Source organism: Microtus oregoni, unplaced genomic scaffold (assembly GCF_018167655.1).
Source record: "Microtus oregoni isolate MIOR12 unplaced genomic scaffold, Mior012 000040F_ref0000088, whole genome shotgun sequence".
In the NCBI taxonomy this organism is placed as follows: Eukaryota; Metazoa; Chordata; class Mammalia; order Rodentia; family Cricetidae; genus Microtus; species Microtus oregoni.
Genome location: NW_024543207.1, coordinates 18227342 through 18238165, shown reverse-complemented (window position 1 = coordinate 18238165; position 10824 = coordinate 18227342). Strand labels below are relative to the sequence as shown.

The following is a 10824-nucleotide window of genomic DNA, read 5'->3' as shown; positions in this document are numbered from 1 at the left end:
ACTAGATAAGCTACTGCGTTCCCTGTAGCTCCCCTGACATTGAGTCAAAATGTACCTCTTCAGTTTCAAGCTGTCTTTTAGCATTGTGCCAGCGAAGCATCTCCAGTTGGCTTTGTTCACGTGCTAGCTCTGGGCTAAGCAGCTGTTCCTAAGTTGCAACCATTACCTGAGCAAAAGACCGTAGCACAACCTTGGAAACATTTCAGACATATTCTTTTATTTCATTATCAAGTTTTTTTTTCTTCTGGAACCCCGGGAGACCTAAGGACCAACTTTGCTAAGAACAAAGAGAGCGTTGATTGTGTTTCACCTGTAGCAGTGGCCTTGAGTTTTCAGCGAGGCAGTCCTTGTAGAAGAAAGGCGCTGCCAAGAGAACAAAGTAGCCCAGCCTGCATTTCCTCAAGTCCCTGGGACAAGTGCCTGGAAGCCCAGAAAGACCATCTCCACTTCTTTCCTTGCGACTCTGCCAGTGTTATCAGTTTAGTTCAGACATCTGCTTGGCACATGTTCAGGGCAGTAGTGGTTCCCAGTGGATGTCACCACTGTAGGGACTTCTGTCCACCGTGACCGGTCTGAAGGTGAACTGTTGCCCTGCTCAAGGGAGGGGAGCTCTGCTGCTGGAAGGTGAGAGTTCTCACAACTTGATAGAGGAAAGAATGTTCCAGAAGCAGTATCCCTTTATCCTTAGTCTCTTCTCATTCAGACCCCTATCCCATAAGTGTAGGAGTGTTCAGCAATGGTGGGTAAACTTGGGTTAATAGTTGCAAGTTCAGAGAATACTCGTCTGGATGGGGAGAGATGCTCCTGGGATCTGAGGACCTCATGAGCCATTACCTACCTCCTCCAGACTCCTCCCAGACAGTGATCGCCTGGATTATTGAGTTGAAGATGGTCAGGAATATTGTAGAATATTCTTTAACTAGGAAAGATGTGTTACATTTGCTTATGCTGCATCTGTTTAACAATGTAAGGATGTGTGTTTAATTATGTAAAGATGTGTTACATTTGTTTTGCCTTTCCTGCCTAAGGCACCTGATTGGTCTAATAAAGAACTGAATGGCCAATAGATAGACAGAAAAAGGATCAATGGGGCTGGTGAACAGAGAGAATAAGGAGGAAGAGAAATCTTGGAGAGAGGGAGAGAGAGACAGGAGGGGGAGGAAGAGAGGTGAGGAAGGGAGGAGAGGAGGATGGAAGGAGAGGAGAGGGGAGGGGAGGGAAGCGGAGGGGAGGGGAGGGGAGGAGATAAGAGGAGAGATAGGGACATGTCTGGGGCCAGCAGCTTCTAGCCAGCCAAGCACTGGAGGAAGCAGTGAAGTAAGACATATGGAAAGAAAGGTTAAAAAAAAATAAAGGTCTTGGACAAAAGGTAAATAAAGAGAAACAGGCAAGTTTAAGAGAACTTGCTGGAAATGAGCATAAGCTGTGCCAAGCATAGCTAACAAGTTTCCATGATTTGGGAGCTGTTTGGTAGCCCAAAATGAAAAAGTCTGCTACCCAGGAGTTTTCTTAGTTGAGGCTTAGATATCAGCATGTTTTTAGCATACCGTAAGGTGGGCCTGGGGACCCAGACCCAAGACTGCATTCAATTTCAAGCATGGTGAAAGGGAGCGTGTGAAAACCAGAAAATAGAGGCTGCAAACTGGACAGTGAGGAGAAAAAGTGAGAGAGAGGTCGGGGAGAGGGGGATGAAGCGAAGATGTATGCTCTGATCCCATGACTCCTTGGGAGGACGTAGATTCTGATGACGTCCAATGTGGTAGCCCCAGGATGAAGGGGTGACAGCATCAATATAGCGTTTGATGCAAAATCTCACAGAGCATGTGTGGTCCATGACACCAACTGTATTGGGCAGGAGAGCAAGGGGAAAGAGGGATTAACTGATACACACTGGCCTCACCACCAAAAATTTATCATTAACAGCATCCCAAATTCCCTTCAGGCCCCTGAATTGCAGAAAGCCCCTAAGACAGCTGAGGTGAGAGTTTGCCACTTTGTTCGGGTCTAACAGCGAGGCCCAGAAGCCCAGGCTGAGGTCTGTAGGGATTCCAGAAGTTGTGTTAGTTGGGAGTGGACCCTGATTAGCTTGACCATGCGATGACCACTCCATCAGCAGATGATGACCACAGTAGGGGCATCCCAGAGGAGGTTAGTAGGGTGAGCAGGTCTGACAGTGGAGGGGAGGGAATCATGGACTCCCTTTCTCATCCCTTCTAAATAACAACTGGGTGAAGCTTGTGAAAGTTAGGCAAATCCTGAAACTAGCTGGGGCTGCTGCCTGGGAGTGACAGCGTGGGTGGTTACAAAGGGGGCTGCTTGGCTCAGAATCAGCTGAAATGCTTACACTGGACAGACCTTTCACCTTCTGACCCAGGGAGGGCAGGCTTCACAAAAATCTCAAAGTATTTATGGGGACACAAAGAAGTCTGAGTGGCCGACCCGTGATCCACTGTGAGACTGAGAAGCCCAGTTACCAAGGGAAGTTTTTCCAGAAGGTTCCGTTGTACAGAGCGCATGTGGGGACCCTGGCTTCTGGTCTTCGGGGCTTACCCTATGATGCCACTCCTTGGAGTTGTGCATCACACTAATTTCCCCAAGTAAATAAGCATTTTAAAATCATCAAGTCTAGATTCCATATCTGCCCATTAATCACTTTAAAATTAGCTTATTTTAATTATCTTTGATCCCTATCTCTCAGTAACTATTACTTAATTGAAATTTATATCCCACCTATTTCCAAAATGGCTGGAAGTGCCATTATAATTTGGCTCTGTTTTAGATAGAACAATCAGAGTACTGTCATTAATCTGCTAACCCTTCCTGGGAACAGGAGGGGGTGTCAATCAACCAGTTAGTGAAAAACAGAGATTTCCAGATAGCTAAGAGGAAAAAAGGGGGTTTAGAGACTTGGACAATTTCCTGTGTATTGTGATATAAATAAAGAAGTAATAACAGAAGTAAAGTAATATTGTGGTTATCATACAGTCTGGTACGAGACCCCTTCACAAAGGTCTTTACTGAGAATTTATGATCCTAACCAATGACCAGAAGAACAGAAACAATTGCAATAAGCATCCTTTAAGAAGTCAACAGAAATACCAGACATCCCCAGGGTTTATTCATTTAGAAGCAGCCAGGTGAAAGGCAGGGTGGGGCAAGAACCCCGGCCTCGGGCTTGGGTTTCCATCTTCTGTGCTGAGTCTCTCTGGAGACCGCTCAGCTTTTCTACACACCCAGGGGGTCATCTTCCTCTAAAGAAATCTTGGTTCCTGGCTAAGTACAGAAATGACTTTACAAATTCCATCTTAGAGTTCATCCTGTTGCATTCCACACAAACACAGGCTGGTAGACCCCAGCGGTATGGACACAGTGCATCCAGGGAAAAAATACATTTGGACAGTCTAACCCAAAGGAAGGGCTCTGATGGGTGGTATGTGAGTCACTGGGCTAACTCACTCTTTTAGACACAGTCACTCCCCAGTGTCTAACACCCCACTCTATGGTCATTTACCCCTAAGTTGTCCTGTAATACTAAGGAAGTACGAAGAGCCGGCCGCTGTTTTAATGCAACATGCCAATGTGGTGACATTTTGTAAATCTTTCATCTGAAATAAGCATAATTGTAGCACATAGTTACAAAGTTGCAAAAGTAAATACTACCTCGGGATTTCTTCTCAATGTATGGAAGGTGGTGGAGCACTCACCGTACAGGAAGCACCTGCAAACAGTGCCCAAGGAGCGGCCTCAGCGCGCTACTGAAACCTGGCATTAAGTGGGTTGCGCCACTGTTAGGCACCTCACAGCCTAATGCCGAGTTTCTGTATTTCATTTCAGATACTTCAGTCATTAGCATCCTTACTCATTTTCTTTCTTTTTTTATCTATCAATTTTTTTTCCAGATAAGCCCTCCACTTGTTGGCTCCTGGAAAGAATTCATTTAGAAGTAAGAGTCTCAGTGGGGAGACAGGCCTTTTACCATGTGTTACTTAGTAGCCTGTAATGCAATAACAACTGTCTAGGTTTAGATGGTCTTTTTATGCCTCTAGCCTGCTGAGCATGAAAATGTCTTCAGCGTTCCCCAGTAACAGTGTAAACACTGTGTGTCTAGGGTGCAGTAACCGTATCTGGCCATTTGGAGCTAATTTAACCAAAGCAGTAGGCCACAGCAACCTTCTGATCATTGGCCCAGGCACCACCTGTATCAAATGTGAGAGAGTTGAGTGAACAGTCCCTCAGGTAGCCAGTGGACACGTGCTGGAGAGGGTGGATTCTGTCCTTTTAGGATACTGGGACTAGGTTTTCTTTAACTGGCTCTCTACAAAAACTTAAATACTATAAATCTGTGTGTTCAAATACTCTTTTGGTAGAAACCCAGTGTTGAGATGTCTTTACCCCCATTTGTGTAAAAGATAAGAGATGATGTGATAATCCTAAATACTAGTTATCCATGGCAATGTGTTTGTAAAAACACATTCTCATGAAATACGTTCCTTAAGCCTCCCAACTCCTAAAACATTGCTTGACAGTGATGTCTTATTGTTTAAGAATAAAGCCTGAATCAAGGCACTTAACACTCAGCTACTTGTGTTAAGAGAGGACAAAAAGTAGGGGTTAATGAGAATTCCCCCCCACACACAGAGTGACTTCAGGCAAGGAAGCAGATGTGAGAAAGAGTGTGAAGTAAGCACACAAACAAAGGCTCAGATGTGGGTCTAGAGGCAGGGATGAAATGGGGCTGATGACGGGAACTGAGCCTTCGCCTCTGCTCTGCATTCTGGGGGGCCTGAATCTAGAGGTACGAAGCATTAGAACTGGAGCAGACAATTGCAAGCAGGAGCAGGCGATGGGAGAAGGGAACACCTGAGCAAGAGGTAGAAGCTGGAGTCTAGCTCAGCAGTGCTCCAAGTGGCTGGGGTTTAGCATCCATCTGTGAGAGAATCCAGACTGTGGCCAGGTTCCATTTGGAAGGGAAGCGCCTAATTCTTTAGGTCTGAGGGGATGCAAAGGCAGCCTATGTTTTGATATTTAGTATGCTGGTAAAAGCGCCACATCCATCCATTCATCTATCCATCTGTCCATTCATCCATCCATCTTTCTGTCCGTCTGTCCATCTGTCCGTCTATCTCCCCATCCATCCATCTGTCCATCCATTCATCCACTCACTGTGTGTTTTGTAAATTATGATCACAGGGACATGGCATTGGACAGAGGAAACAAAACCCTTCTACCCCTGCTGAATTTACAATCTAATGGGGAAGGACATTGAAACTGAAATAAGACTTCTGTGTGCACACAGTCGACTTGGCATACTGCTAATAACGTGTCTCTCTCCTAAGAGAAATATCTTAAAGTAAACAGCACTTATTAACAAACAGAAAAACTCAGCACACTCTCAAAATACAGTTTAACTTGTATTATCTTTAGTTTTTACATTGGGTATAGAAGAGTTTTCTTCTTGATTTAAAAAGGTGGGTTAAATGTATTCATTTACTTAGCAGAGTATAATAAAAACATATTATAATAAACAAACCAGTTTATTACTTCAAACATAAATTAGCCAAAGCTTAGAGATTTTTACATGATTTTTCCAGAGATGCACAGTTGATATCACAGGCAGAACAAAATCCAGTACTTTAAGAAAGTTATTACCTGAGCACTGATGGGCTATTATCAGACAGTATGAAATAACAGTAGTGGTATGTTTGATTTATTTTCAAATTCAAAAATAAAGCCATGAATCAAACAGTGGGTAGTGGTTTAAAACCATAACCTATGTTATCTGAATGGAACGAGAAATGGAATTGGACAGAAATACCCTTGAACAATGTCATAGCTGCACTTGTCACAGAGAGAATTTCTTGTTTCTCTTCAAATACTGTCCTTTAATCTTAGAGAATGTCTAGATTGCTCCCTAATGGCTTTAAAGCCATTCACGTCTAAGAACCAATGTGAAGGGTGTGTCCTCTACCACCCCTTGCCAAAGCTCAGGTCCTGGTTCTCAGCAGGAGGCAGCACTGGGCTCCTAAGTGTCCACACTTTTAGATGAGTTACTTTGCTCATCACTGTGACAAAATAACCAATAGAAGCAGCTTAAGAGGAGAGGGTTGGTGTTGGCTCCCAGTTCAAAGGCAGAGTCTATCATGGCTGGTGGGCCCTGGTCACACTGCATCCAGTCGGGAAGCAGAGAGATGAATGGTGATGATCACTTCAACTCCAGGTCTCTGCTTTATTCTTCCCACAACCCCAGCTCAGGAAATGATACTGCCCCCTTCGATGAACTCATCTAGAAACGCTTTTTCAGTCATGCAGTTTTGTCTCCCAGGAGATTCTGGATCCTGGCAAACTGACAACCAATATTAACAGTCATAGAACCCTAACTTCGTTGGCGAGTTAACTCATTAGTCCCTTTATCTCCACCCCAACTCCTTCATCTCCCTCTCTCCACTTCCACCCACCCCACCTCCACCCACCTCCCACTTCCACCCTCTCACCTCCACCTTCATCCACCCCCACCTCCACCCACCTCCCACTTCCACCCTCCCACCTCCACCCACCGCCCACCTCCATTCACCCCCCACTTCCACTCATCTGTCATCAAGTGAGTTGTTTCACCTGTTCTTGGTATTTGACCATGCACAGAGCTAAGTGTCCATGAGCTGTGATCACTGAAGCCACGCCTCCAAATCCATCTTCCCCTTAAGATGTCTCAGCTATTTTTCGCCTCATAACAAAGAAAATAGTCTGTTTAAATAAAAATGTAAATGTTAGCTGAGCATACAAAACATGTTTCGCGGTGATAATTAATCTGTTGGCAGGCCATCCATTCTTTATTATATATATTTTAGAGGTGTATTTGCCAAAGAGAAACATACATGAGCAGGCAGGGAAGAGCTGTGCTCATCTTACCTGTATCCCTGGGTCGGTTGGCAGGTGTCCACCTCTGCCCTCGGTGAGGCTTACTGACCTGTCTTTTATTTAGTCAATGAGGATACTGTGGACATTGGGAGGAGTATGACAGCACCCTTGTTGACTGAGCTAATCCAACTGAATCTGAACTAGGAACTAAGAGAAGGGTTACTTAAGTAAAACTCGCTGTGTACAAACCTGTCACGCAGTGTGATAACTTAGTTCTCAGTCAATGAGGTGGGGTGCACGGTGCGTGAAGTCTGATCAGGGGGTAAGGGTGGAGTCCGTGCGGACAGGACCTTGTCTTCAGCCTGGCAACCCAGAGCTTCCACGTGCAGGAATACACGTGTTGGACACAGCCTGCTAGAGAACTGCTTTCTCATTTGCGGAACCAGCAGCAACATGAAAATGCAAGGCGCCTCTTTGAAAATAATTAGGAATTCAAGGTGATGCTAACAGAGCCTTGCACCAAGAACAGGAGTCGGAGGACCCCAGAGAGCCTGGCTGCTGCTCCTCCCTAGCAAGATAGAAGGCTGCCCTCTAGTGTTGCAGGGACGGCGAAGTTTTCAATCCTGCTTTCTTTTCCCCCAGGTCCTCTTAGAGCCTCCATCGTTGATTTCCTTGTGCGCTTGGTCACAAATTGATGCAGGGTACATTTATGGGCAAGCTCCCTTGCTCCTCACGCCTGGCTACTGTGCAGCAGTCTTGATACCTGATGGCGTGGGAATGAGCTAGAGGACTCCTCGGGGTCCCTTTAGTGTCACAAGCCTATATTTCATGTCTTGGCTTTCTACTCAAGGTTATTTTTCATTTTGTTTCGTGCTGCTTAGGGGTTATTTTTCCTCTGCTTTTTGTCTCCCTTACAAAATAAAACCCGTCGTGAACTTTGAAAAGATTCTTGGTTCCATGTATCCCCAAACACGGATAGAATAATAATCATTTTTTGATAGTTCACTTTTTTTTAGCATTGCATATAAAACACTGACAGAGGCTCTCATAAACAAGTGAGCACCCCAAACAAAACAAAAACAATGAACCCTGACGAAATCGCGGAGGAGGCTGACGCAGCCTCGGTTTTTATGGGGCACCCTTTCTAAGGCCTTGGTCTGTGTCGACTCCACTGAAGTTGAGAGGAGAAAAGAGGAGGAATGCTGGCTTTTATTTCTGGTTTTTCTGCACAGCTCTGTCTTTCTAGAGATGCTGCAAACCCCTCCAAGGGTCTCAGAATGGCAAGACTTTTTTTTTTTTCCTCCTCTGGGCATTCAGTGCAAGCCTGGTAGGTGCAAAAAAACTTGTTCAACTAAATGGTTTTTTTTTTTTTTTGGTTTTTTGAGACAGAATGTAGGTAACTAAACATTTCCTAAAGGCCCACGCAGAACCTTTCCAATTAAAATTTGCCTTTATTTTATTTTTACAAAATATTTTGAGATTATTTTAACAAAATCTCCTGAGCATATATGTCCTGGACAGTGGATATTAAGATGCCTTTTGCTGCTAGAGAAGAGAAAGGATCTAAGCATTTGCTGTTCCCTCATAAGTCTTACAGCCCCCCACCCCCTATCCTTAGATCCCAGATTATCTTTTCTTCCTCCTTGTGTGGGTGAAGGAGGATGCTTCTTACTGCTCGCGCTGAGGAAGTGTGAGCTGCAGAGGAGATGAGGAGCAGCGTGTTGCTAGCAGGGAGGACTGGAAATGCACAGTTCTGCACAACCCAGACAATCCTGCACTGGGATGGTTTGCGGCGTCTCCATGTAGAATCTGCACAGACCACTCGGCAGTGTTTCCTGCAAGGGGATGGGCCCTGGTTATTGGGTTCTAGGCATTGGTGCTATTCGCTGCTGTAGCTTGCTTTCAGAATCTCTAAACACCTGTAAAACCTGAGAATACAGTGTGCATGCTTCCTGGTTCAAAAGAAAAGGCCCAATCAGTCAGAGGGTTTGGGCCTGCAGGAGAGGCTGAGGCTGGGTCATGGGTGAGCTTTTGTTTAGCAGATCAGGGAGGCTCTGCAAACAAGTCTGCTTCCACTGTTAGGGCTCCCTTAGAGGCAGTGAAAACGAACTACCAGGGGAGAGAGGAGAGGTCTTCTTTGGCCACTGCTTCCTCCTTTTCTCTTCAGGACACCAGTGACAGAAAAAGCACAGGACTGAGTGAGGAGGATGGCAGGAAGTCCTTCCCAGGACTCCATGTCCTGGACTTAACTCTACTGTCTCATTTACCCCATCCTTGCTCTCTGCAGAGGTTCCTACAGCTGTGTCTTCACCCTCTGCATCCAGCTGTCATGGACTGTTGTCAAAAATAAAATCGCTGCGAATCCCTGCGTCTGAGTGTCCACGCAGTGCCCATGTCCAGCGCTGGCGAGTCTCCTAATTCAGCTCCCCTGCCCATGCTGGTTTGCAGCTCATGTTGGCAGGCCACAGCCAGAGGAGATGCAGGGGTCTCAGGCAATATAGTCCTGGGGCTGACCACCTACTGAGACAGGGGAATGTCTGGCTATTGATGCATTTTTGTGTTTTGGAATCCTTAGAAAGTGGCTTGGGGGAAATGGGTTATGAGCATCTTTGAATCGAAGGAACCCTCTAGAAGCAGTCCTTCAAAGAGCAGTGATTAGATCTTGCATCAAGAAACTAGAGAGACCTCTCTTGGGTATATTCCCAAGAGTGGTATTGCTGGGTCCAGGGGTAAGTTGATCCCGAATTTCCTGAGAAACCGCCATACTGCTTTCCAAAGTGGTTGCACAAGTTTGCATTCCCACCAGCAATGGATGAGTGTACCCCTTTCTCCACAACCTCTCCAACAAAGGCTATCATTGGACTACTGAGAACTCAAGAACAATGGCAATGGGTTTCGGATCCTACTGCACGCACTGGCTTTGCGGGAGCCTAGGCAGTTTGGATGCTCAACTTACTAGACCTGGATGGAGTGGGGGTTCCTTGGACTTCCCACAGGACAGGGAACCCTGATTGCTTTTCGGGCTGGGGGGGACTTAATTGGGGGAGGGAGAGGGAAATGGGAGGCGGTGGCGGGGAAGAGACAGAAATCTTTAATAAGTAAATAAATTTAAAAAAAACTTAAAAAAAAAAGAAACTAGAGAGAGCAACAGTTGTGGGAAGTCGCAGGCACAAGGAGGCCGACAACATGGCTTCCCCAGATGCCTGCAGAGCCTGCCCACAGATCTAACTGGGTTTCCCGTGCCTCGGGCATATGGCCCCACAAAGTAGCAAGAGGCATGGAGTGACTGAATTCCAGGCCAAGCTTGCCTATACTGAGGCCCGCTCCTGCTCCTTCCTACAACGTCCGTGTCATCCCTGCTATACCACAGGGGTTATGGGGGAACCTGTGATACCCAGCACCAAGGTCCATGGGAAACTTCCAAAGTGTGAAGAGCGAAGGGCAGAGCACCGGTGAGGCCACCTACCTGAGGACCTCAAGGTGTTACTGAGTTCTTGGGGGATGTTCTTTCAAGAGGACCCCCACAAGTCCCTGCAGGGACCTAACCCCTGCTTTGCAAGGTACTGCAGAGAAAGAGAAAACTTGAAGCCACAGCTTGCTAAGTAGAGGCACTAAAGAGAGGGGGTGGTCAGGCATTCTAGACCCCTCTCTATTGGTGCGTGGCAGCTTCCTTCCTGGCTGCCCTGTGAGATCAGGGAGAGGCAGTGGGGACTCTGGAGGTCGAGGGTAGCCCCAGGCAGTGCTCTGCTATAGTGGAGAGCAGGGCTGGAGCCCCACTCTGCCGGACTGAGGTCCAAAAAGGGTGAGGATGAGGTCCAAAAAGGGTGAGGAGGGGGCTCCCCACTGTGTGGCCTGTGACGGGGCTGAGGGGAGAAGGACGCCGCTGTGCGCAGCTTTCCTCAGAGCCCGGGGCCTGGCCGTCGGGGGGGCTGGTGGTGGGCGCGGGCCGGCGCCGCCCCTGCGCGGAGG

At 46.7% G+C, this 10824-nt stretch overlaps 1 long non-coding RNA gene across 3 annotated transcripts; it reads right to left on the bottom strand.

Moving 5' to 3' along the window:
* Positions 1 to 5515: 5515 nt before the first annotated feature.
* LOC121433647 lies at positions 5516 to 10626 on the bottom strand. 3 transcript variants are annotated; one of them, XR_005972339.1, is made up of 3 exons: positions 10322 to 10626; positions 6613 to 6741; positions 5516 to 6343 (listed from the first exon to the last, which is right to left on the bottom strand). It is a non-coding gene; the product is annotated as an uncharacterized LOC121433647 (long non-coding RNA). The 3 variants fall into 3 exon arrangements; XR_005972338.1 differs by lacking the exon at positions 10322 to 10626 and adding an exon at positions 7105 to 7290; XR_005972340.1 differs by lacking the exon at positions 10322 to 10626 and adding an exon at positions 6907 to 6928.
* Between the last annotated feature and the right edge of the window lie 198 nt (positions 10627 to 10824).